This window comes from Myodes glareolus, chromosome 1, assembly GCF_982192425.1.
Source record: "Myodes glareolus chromosome 1, mMyoGla1.1, whole genome shotgun sequence".
In the NCBI taxonomy this organism is placed as follows: Eukaryota; Metazoa; Chordata; class Mammalia; order Rodentia; family Cricetidae; genus Myodes; species Myodes glareolus.
In genome coordinates, this window is record NC_142026.1 from 47,906,452 (window position 1) to 47,917,363 (window position 10,912).

A 10,912-nucleotide genomic window follows, 5' to 3' on the forward strand; every position below is an offset into this window, starting at 1 on the left:
CAGAGATGACTTACCAAGAGTTTTAACTGCTTACTCCATAATCACCCCTGACAAACCATCAAGTTCTAAATACTCAAAAGTATCCAAAAATGTAGATAGAAATCTATAGGTGTGTGTGACCTAAAATAAATGAAGCAAGCTGTAGTATCTTATGGCAGGCATTCACCATTTGTTAGGGAGATGGTAAAGACATGGACTTCCAGCAGTAATGCTGCTCCACATGGTTGGCTTCAATTAGTTTTAGTAGTCCTAGAAGACAGGCCATAACTACTATGGAAATGTTACTGACTAGAAGAAGCAAAAAATTTTTGAACAACAAGGAAGAGAAAAAGAATTTGAGGTTTCCTAAGACCAAATTCTTGGTGAAGGCACTTATCCTGACCCACAGTATCAAGCCCTTTATGATGAACACATCTTGTTCCTATGCCACACAGAAGCCCGAAATGCTTGGGACAGGATTCAAGAACTAGGAAAAAGAATTGAATCATATACTAGGGTTAAACAAGGCCAAAGAATTCCCCCACCCCCCCGTGACTTTTTACAAAGATTAACTAAGGCTGTATAAATAGGAGTAACAGACCCAGAAACTAGATGAGTACTTATTAACTCTCTGACTTTTGAAAATGCCAACCTAGCATGCAAAAAGATACCTGAACCTTTAAAGGTTAGGACAACACCAATGAATGAAAGTATCCTGCATACAATGAACATTGAGTCATTTGACTATAATACTGAGGTTTGGGTAGGCGAAGCAATTTCCAAAGGTATAAGGGGATATCAAAGTGGCAAATGTTTCATTTGTGGTAGAATAAGACATCTGAGAAGGGATTGTAGACAGGGAATTCTTAGAAAAAAAAATCTCTTCTGGGAATGATTAAAAATTGAAGGTCTCAATCTTCTGGATTATGTAGAAGATGCAGCATAGGCTCACATTGGACCAATGAATGTAGATTAAAAAAAGACAAACACGGCAACCAGATACCATTGGGAAACTCCTTGGGGAGCCTCTCATAGGCCCCCATGTCAAACATGGTCATTCTCAGTCACTGTGAAGGACATGTCTCGCCAGTAAAATTAAAAAAAAAAACAAACTCCAGTGCCTGCTTTAAAAAACCATACTGTTCTGGATGATGGAATAAGGAATGTTCAATTTCTAGGAATTGGAGTCCCATCTCAATGGAAACAAAACATGAGATGGGTTGAATGCATAGGGCCAGAAGAACAGCAAGAAATGCTGAAACCATATGTGTCAATATCACAGTGAATTTATGAGTTCATGATCTGCTGTAGCAATGGGATACTCAGATTAACATTCCTGCAAACCTAGAAACCCATTTTTCTGGGGAGGATATTATAAGGTACTACAAAAAATAGTCAACATCCATTCACATTGTACAAGAACACAACAAATAGCAAATCTTCAGAGGTACCATTGGCTCTACCTTTAAAATGGTTAATGGAGAAACCAATATGGGTTGAACAATGCCTTTAATAGAAGAGAAACTGCAGGCTTTAGAACAGGTGGTACAGAATTAACTAGATGCTCATCATATTGAAGAATCAACCAGCCCTCGGAATTAATTCTCCTGTATTTGTTGTTAAAAAGAAATCTTGAAAATGGAGAATGGTAACTGATTTAAAGCTGTCAACCAAGTAATTCAACCTATGGGTCCTCTACAATCTAGAATTCTTTTCCCTTCTCTAATACCTAAAGAATGGCCTCTTATTGATTTAAAAGATTGTTTTTTCATTATGCCCTTACAAGGACAGAGAAAAAATTTCCTTCACAGTACCTACTTATAATAATTCTCAACCTACTAGAAGATACTAATGGACTATGTTACCACAGAAAATACTCAATATCCCCACCCTGTACCAATATTTTGTAAGTCAGCTATTTAAAATAATACATAAACAGTTTGCTAAATCTATAATTTACTATTACATAGATTAATGACGAATCAATCCCACACCAGTTATGTTTTAAAGGGGTATTTATTTTGGGGGGTAAACTTACAAACACATAAACCATCAGGAAAGGAGCCTAGTCACTGGAGCAGAAGCCGGAACCAAGCGCCGGAACCAAGAGGCTGAGCTGAGGCTTGCCGCTCTTCTTTTAAAGAGAAATATATCACGCCCCAGTAGGCTGGTATTTCAGCGGCTATTGGCTGACGGAGCGAAAGGTGCTCCCGCAGCACTGTGGGCTCGTGCTTCAGAGACTATTGGCTGAAGCAGCGGAAGGTACTCCCACAGCACCTCCCCCTTTTGTTTAAGTAAGAGAGTTCTAAGCCTACTATGAAATTATATACAGTAAGTACAAACCTACACAATTATATACAATAAGTACAAATATCCTATTCTAACTAGCTAAAGTCTTGTATAATAAATAACTTAGCCAAGTCATGAGAGGAAAGTAGCTACATTTATCTAGTCTTCAACCCCACAGAAGATCCGAGAAGGGAAATAATGTTACCTGAGTAATTAGGAAGTGCAATCAAAGAACTTCCAAAACATGCAACAAATCACAGAGACAACTGGATACCTGGGCAATCACCAAAGACCTGTTTGCAGCGTTGAAGCAACCAACTTTGACTAAGGCCTAGAATAACTGACAGATTATTTTTAACAGGCAAGAGATTTTTCAAAACCATCTTACCCTGTCTTGGTAAGATTTGACAGTTCTGCTTATCCATTTCCGGATACAGTGTATTTGTCTGTAGTTGAGGTATGGGCATTTCCTTGCCCAGAGGTCAGTTTTGTCAAGAAGACAAGCTCCAAGTGGAGTGTCTTTGGTGCTCAACAATCTCGGGAATAGGTTGATGTTGCCAGAAGTGATTGTGTCTTACTACACAGAACTCTAAGATTAAATTAAATGCCATTTTCTACAGCTCTTCGAAGAGGTTGAAGACTATTTATATATAATCTCTATGTATCTAAAGAACCTGATTAGTCTAACCATAAATATGACAGACATAGATGACTATTGATCTACAATTCTTAACATGTATCTAACTTAAAGACTAAGAGAATAAACAACTGTGCAATAAATGAGGACAATGACCTCCAAATGTAAACAATAAATATCAATACATAAACAATATATGAGTATCTTAATCAGAGGTAGAAATGTACACTGCAATATGGTATAAATATATCAATACAATATATATCAATACATAAAAATGTTTTAAACAGGTAGAAGCATGCATACATACAATATTCAATATATGCCGATGTAATTATCTATAAACAATAACTCACAAATACCATTATTATCTATCCAATTATCCCTCCCCTTTTTTTTCAAAAATATCCCTGAGCTTATAAATTCCTTTCCCAACTCTCAATCGTATACTAATTATAATCAATCCCTAAATATTGTTCCTAAACCTGAGGACAAACTTTGCTGAGAGAGGGGACATCATCCTCTACAATTACTTCCAGCTGTCATGGGGGTATGGTTCTTTCTGGAGGATCCTGTGAAAGTAAAGTGATGGTTAAATTTCAAGGTCAATGTCTTTTAAAATTGCAAACAGTCTCTGAGTATTTGGTGGAGGTCTGGCCAGAATGTTGCACAAGATGTGCACCATTTCAGCTAACCAAGTTGGAATCATCTGTGCAGCTGATATCCGAAACAGGACTTGTAGTAGCACTATCAGTATCATGACGTCATATCAACCGAGTGGAGTTGTTGTTATGGGGGTCCCATCTTCTTCCTGGAAGCTTCAAATGTCAGTGCAGAAAAAACTCATTGTTCATTGTGGAAAACTTAAACATTAATTATATAGACATGTACAAACATATACTCAATGAAAGGTATGATAGACATATTCAATGAAAAGTATGATAGATATGAAGAAAAGCAAAGATGTTTTCTAAACTCATATTTCTTTCTGTCTCATATCATGGCTCTTGACATAAGGCAGAAACTCCAGAAACTCTGGTTTTTTCTCCTAATAACAGGCTTGGAATTAGAGAGGGACCGAGCCAAGAGTCCAACTCCAAAACCAGCTCTATAAATTCAGAAATATGATTTAGTATATTCCAGAGCTTCATACTCACAGAATCTATTAAGTTTTCTTGATAATCCATATTGGGTAGTTATTTTTCCATCTGTCAGTGTTCAAATATCCAGGGTCCCTTGAATTTTTCAAAGATAAGTGTTTTCCTGTGGAGATAAGAACAGAACCCTGCCCCCATTCTATGTTTTCCTTACCACCTGTATGGTTATCATCATTGCTGATGCTGTCATTTCTCCTTTCCAAGAGATTTCTTCTCTTAAAATCTAACCTTTATTAATTTTGATGGTATCCACAATTTTTCTTCTCCTGTGGAAACAAGAGCAAAACCCCTTCCCCAACGTAGCACATCTCCTTGCTTCCATTGAGAGGTCAGCACATCCTTGATAGAAACCGGTTGATTTAGTTCAACAGACTTTTCCATTATCCAATGTCTTTCTGCCGATTTTGTTCCCTTCTCATTAGCATTAAGAAAATTCAAGGTTAATAAGGCATTATGTAATCTATTTCTGGGGGCATTTTCCATCCCTTTCTGTTTATTTAACATATCCTTTATAGTTCGATTTGATCTTTCTATGACTGCTTGACCTGTAGGATTGTATGGTATACCTGTAACATGCTTAATATTATAATAAGCAAAAAACTGTTTCATTTTCCTAGAGACATAAGCTGGACCATTATCTGTTTTTATTTGTGTAGGTATACCCATAATGGCCATAACTTCTAATAAATGTGTGATTACTGAGTCAGCTTTTTCTGAGCTTAAAGCAGTTGCCCACTGAAAGCCTGAATAAGTGTCAATGGTGTGATGTACATATTTTAATTTTCCAAATTCTTCAAAGTGGAAGACATCCATCTGCCAGATTTCATTCCTTTGAGTACCCTCCGGGTAGTCCCTACAGGTAGTGGTGTTTGGTTATATAAAAAGCAAGTAGGGCATCTCTTTACAATCTCCTTAGCTTGTTGCCATGTAATGGAAAACTCTTTCTTTAAACCTTTGCTATTGACGTGATGTTTTTTATGAAATTCTGAAGTCTGCAACATGCTTCCAATCAATACTTGATCAATTTCTGCATTACCTTGTGCTAGAGGACCTGGCAGACCCGTATGGGACCGGATGTGTGTTATGTATATTGGGCAAAGCCTATTCCTGATTATGTCTTGTACCTGGATAAACAATGAAGTCAACTCTGTATCATCTGGTATAAATTCAGCAGTTTCAATAAGCAAGATAACTCTTTCTGCATATTGTGAATCTGTAACAATATTAAGAAGTTCTTTAAAATCCCTTAGCACCACAAGAATGGCATATAATTCTGCCTTCTGGACAGAAGTATAAGGGCTTTGTTCCACCTTACTCAATTCATCTGATTTGTAACCAGCCTTCCCTGATTTATTAGCATCAGTATAAAATGTACGGGCTCCAGTTATTGGAGCATCACATACAATTCGAGGAAGAATCCAGGAAGTTCTCTTTATAAGGTTAAGTCTACCACTTTTTGGATAGTTGCTATTAATTTCTCCCAAAAAATTATCACAAGCCCTTTGCCATGGCTCATTGTCTTCCCATAACTTTTTTATTTCATCAGTAGTGAAAGGCACTATAATTTCTGCTGGGTCTATACCTGCTATTTGACGAAGTCTCAGTTTACCTTTTATAATTAATTCAGAGACCTTTTCTACATAAGTTTTCAATTTTTTACTTGGTTTGTGTGGTAAAAAGATCCATTCTAAAATAGTATCTTCCCTCTGCATTAAAATTCCCGTAGGAGAAATTCTGGAAGGCAATATGACTAGAATGCAACTAAGATTTGGATCCACTCTATCTACATGTTCCTCCTGTAATTTTTCCTCAACCATGGTCAATTCCTTTTCTGCTTCAGCTGTTAATTCTCTGGGACTATTCAAATCTTTGTCACCATCTAAGGTTTTGTTTAAATGAATTATTAGATCAGGTGTTATCCAAACAGCTGGTCATAGACTGAAAATGTCTCCTAACAATCTCTGAAAATCATTTAGAGTCTGTAACCGGTCTCTTCTAATTTGTGCCTTTTGAGTCTTAATTCTTTGAAAATTTTCTGGAAGAAGAAATACTTGGTCAGTGAGAACATGGTGAAATAGAAGATTTCTAGCTTCCTGTGAGTTGCTGTGTTATCTCCTGGTTGTACTGTCTGAGAGTCTAACACCTATGTTCCCTCACATATTCCAAACAAAAGCATTCAGAATGATTCTTGGTACTAAGCAAGATGATACTCATTTAATGAGCTGCCCAATCTTCCTGTGTGGGAATGTAATTCCTAGCTGATCTTTAACCGTTGTGTGGATATAGACACCACTCTTTTTTAAAATTTATTTATTTATTAAAAATTTCTACCTCCTCCCCACCTCCCTTTTCCCTCTGCCCCTCCTCCTCCTCCTCCCTCCTCCCTCCCTCTCCAGTCCTAAGAACAGTCAGGGTTCCCTGCTCCGTGGGAAGTCCAAGGTCCTCTCCCTCCATCCAGGTCTAGGAAGCTGAGCATCCAAACAAACCAGGCTCCCACAAAGCCAGTCCATGTAGTAGAATCAAAACCCAGTGCCATTGTCCTTGGCTTCTCAGTCAGCCTTCATTGACAGCCACATTCAGAGAGCCTGGTTTGATCACATGCTCCATCACACCCAATCCAGCTGGCCTTGGTGAGCTCCCATTAGATCAGTCCCACTGTCTCAGTGGGTGGACGCAACTCTCGTGGTCCTGACTTCCTTGCTCATGTTTTCCCTCCTTCTGCTCTTTATTTGGACCTTGGGAGCTCAGTCCAGTGCTCCAATGTGGGTCTCTGTCTCTATCTCCATCCATCGCCAGATGAAGGTTCTATGCTGGAGAGGATGTGGAGTAAGGGGAACAATCATCCATTGTTAGTAGGAATATACCCAAGAGATGCCCAATCATACTACTAAAGCATTTGTTCAACTATGTTCATAGCAGCACTATTTGTAATAGCCAGAACCTGGAAGCAACCTAGGTGCCCCTCAATAGAGAATGGTTAAAGAAGGTGTGGAACATATACACTTTAGAGTTCTACTCAGCGGTAAAAAACAATGACATCTTGAATTTTGCATGCAAATGGATGGAAATAGAAAACGCTTTACTCTTGGGTATATTCCCAAGAGATGCCCTATCATACTACAAAAGCATTTGTTCAACTATGTTCATAACAGCACTATTTGTAATAGCCAGAACCTGGAAGCAACCTAGGTGCCCCTCAATAGAAGAATGGTTAAAGAAGGTGTGGAACATATACACATTTGAGTTTTACACAGCGGTAAAAAACAATGACATCTTGAATTTTGCATGCAAATGGATGGAAATAGAAAACGCTTTATTGAGTGAGGTAACCCAGACCCAAAAAGAGGAATATGGTATGTACTCACTCATAAGTGGATTCTAGCCATACTTAAAGGACTTTGAGCCTATAATTTCTGACCCTAGAGAAGCTAAATAAGAAGATGAACCTAAAGAAAATCATATAGCTATCCTCCGGGCTACTGGAAGTATACAAGATTGCCAGGCAAAACTTGGGTGCACAGGGGTGGGGATGGGAGTGGATGTAAGGGGAGATGGGTAGAGAGAAGGGAGAAGGGGAGGATTCAGGAAAACTTGGGGGAATGGGATGTGTGGGATGGAGGAAGGGTGGATATGGGAACAGGGAAATAAATATCTTAATTAAGGGAGCCATTTTTAGAGTTTTGCAAGAGACTTGATCCTAGAGGGGTTCCCAGGTACAAGGGGAGGTCCCCAGATTGTTCCTTGGGCAGCAGAGGAGAGGGTGCCTGAACTGGCCTTGTCCCATAGCCACAGTGCTGAATGTCTTGCATATCACCATAGATACCACTCTTCTTTGTCATACTTTGAATTATTCTAATACTTGTTGGAACAGTGCCTCACAAATATATCCTAGGACAGAAGTTTTTAAGCAGTAGGAAAACCTTAGACAGCTCCTCATGTCTGTGCCTTTGCCCCGTTCTTTGCAGATCTTACACTAAAAAGTGAGCTAGGGTTCCTCTGCATAGATCAGTCTGGCCTTGAAATCACACAGATAGGCTTGCTTCTACCTGTAGAGTGTTGGTGTTGTAGGCAGTTATGTTCACCAAGCCTTTCTCTTCTCTGAGCTTTCTTAATGTAATGATGTCTAAAGAATTTTATAGATATTTAATTTTCCCTTTCTCCTCTCACTCTTCCTCTTCCTCCTTGCATTCTTTCCTTAAATAATGACCTTTTTATAACTATTAAGCATATTCAAGGAATGCATATACGATTCCTTGAATACAACCTGCTGATATAATTTATTCTTGTTTGCTCCTATTTAGTGTGACCTCTTTTTTTTTTTTTCCGAATGACACTTTATTCAGTCATTTTCTTTACAACTGAAACTCTGGGAATTCAAAATTAACATCCTTGCCCGTGAGCTTCTATACACACCAGAAAAAGTTTCCACCTTGTGCTCCACGTTGTTCTGCTGTGCTTTGTCTAAATGAACCTTTATGAGCCGGCTGCCGTCCAGTTTCACACGGATCCTCTTGCCCACAATATCACTTGAAAAGACCAAGTCCTCAAGGATGACGTCATGCACTGCGGTGAGCGTGTGGCTTCTGGGGGGCTTCTGCTTATTTTTTGTTCGGCTTTTCCGAGTTGGCTTGGGCAGAATCCTCCTCTGAGCAATGAAGACTACGTGTTTCCCGCTGAACTTTTTCTCCAATTCACGAACCAGCCGGACTTGGATTTTTTGGAAGGATTTCAGCTGAGGAACTGGTACAAAAATTATAATGACTTTCCGGCCACCACCAACTTCAATTTCCTTGGCCACGGTTATGTTGAGCTCCCGCAGTTGTGCCTTGAGATCAGAGTTCATCTCCAGCTCGAGCAGCATCTGAGAGATGCCAGACTCGAACTCATCCGGCTTCTCGCCATTGGGCTTGACGATCTTGGTGCTCGAGCAGAACATGGCTCGCCTTATGGTGTGCCGGCTTGGAAAGAGGCCCAGCTCTCGCGAGAACTGCTCATATCCGGGTGGAGGCCGAAAAGAGCTAGTGTGACCTCTTGAGACTGAGATTGCTAATGTATTATTTGGTTCATCTCTGAGTAAGATTGATTCTCAATTTAATATCTGTTGGTTAATTTGTTTTGCTGACAGTTCCTCAGTAACTATTAACTTCTTATAAGTCTTCAAGTGAGAAATCCTTGTGAGAATTGCCCACACACAATGACATGTCATTTGTCATTTTGCAGACAACTGACTGTGGAGTGCCCAGCCCTTGTTTATAATATCCAATATCACCAGTTCACATGAGACATGGGAATTTGGCAGAAGATGGGCTGGATGGAGTGTTAAAGCCAGGGACCAGATCAGGATATTATTTTCTATACATGCTAGGGAACCTTTGCACAGACTAATCTTAACAGTGTGGTTGCCTAAATGTGGCTTGGGAAATGACAATGCTTTGTGCTATTTGATTATAATCTGTGGTTGTCTGCAATATTTTGTTTCAAACTCCCTTTGTGTACCTCCAGGGTCATCTCTGCAGTGTGCCTTCTTATATTTCTATATTTTCTAACCCTACTGTGTTTACTTCCTTCCCTCATTTCCTGTGGTTCTGTCTTTCAAGTAACAGCTTCACTAGTTCTTCCAGTACAACTGCCTTCTGAGATTCCACAGCCCTTTCATTCTCTCCCACTTTCCTTGTATAATTCAGGGAAGTCCAAGTAACTCAAAAATGGTAGTCATGATCTTTGTCCATATTTAATATTTATCTGATGGGTGTGGACACAGAACAGCGTGGAACACGTTAGACTTGAACTGACCTTCATCCTGTCAAGCTCTCTCCGCAGATTGCGGCTACAGGTGCGTGCCACCATCTGTGGTGTGATCGTGACTTTTAGAGCAGTCCTGAATTAGAAACCATAAGGGGAAACAGTGGAGGAAGACTGTTCCCTCAGTGGTGTAGTGTGCTAGATCTCTGCACTCCGTGTTCATGTTCTTGTGTCTTTAGAGTTTAACACTGTTAAGAAGGTCCTGATTTTATTCCTTATTTGCTTTCCTCTTAAGAGTTGTCAGTGCAGAACTCAGAGCATAGTGAAACTGCTCTCTCCTTGAGGTGGATGGAAAACACTTGAGAGTAAACTTTCAAAAATGACATACTTAGTAAGTACCAAAGCTAAATGTGACATTCAAAGCTATATATTTGCATCAACATCAATAGAATCCGCATTCAACAAGATTTGAAAGTATAGTAAATATTACGGGAGAAGTGATCCAAAGAAATGTTTTACAGTTTCTTTCCTTACCTGACATAGTCAGGGGGAGAGAGTATCAGCAATCCATAATTTAATGGAGCAAGACAATTGGTAAACCTTGTCTGAACAGCTGACCTCAGTGACAAGTATGCCCAGTATCAGCACTCACTGGACACTGGTCACTGTTCAGAGGTGACCTGTGATGATCCAGATTTGTTTTTGGGCATCGGCATGGGCACAAGAAGATTCTACGAGGTGCTGGTAGGTTGGAGGGAGAATGATATCATAAATGAGGTAACAGTCAATGGGAAGGACTGTTTTCTAAATAGAAGATGGGATTGGTTGGAGAAGATGCTAGGAGACCAACAGTAGCCATGGTGACTGAGGTGTGAGCTACTGAAAGAGGCAATCATAGCATGGAAATGCTCATTCCTATGGTGTTTAGCCTAGGCTATCATGGCAGTGCTCTTATAAGGTTCATTGATGAAGCTATGTGTAATGTACATATGATACTATACTGTCTGTGTATAATGTATGTATGATACCTTATTGTCTCTATGGATGTGAGAAGTAAACCAAAGATCTCAACAAATCCACATAGGAGTTTATTAGGGAAGGGCAGGAA

At 39.4% G+C, this 10,912-nt stretch overlaps 1 pseudogene; it reads right to left on the reverse strand.

Moving 5' to 3' along the window:
* Window positions 1–8,378: 8,378 nt before the first annotated feature.
* On the reverse strand, window positions 8,379–9,013 carry LOC148123317 (small ribosomal subunit protein eS7 pseudogene; annotated as a pseudogene).
* Window positions 9,014–10,912: the final 1,899 nt, after the last annotated feature.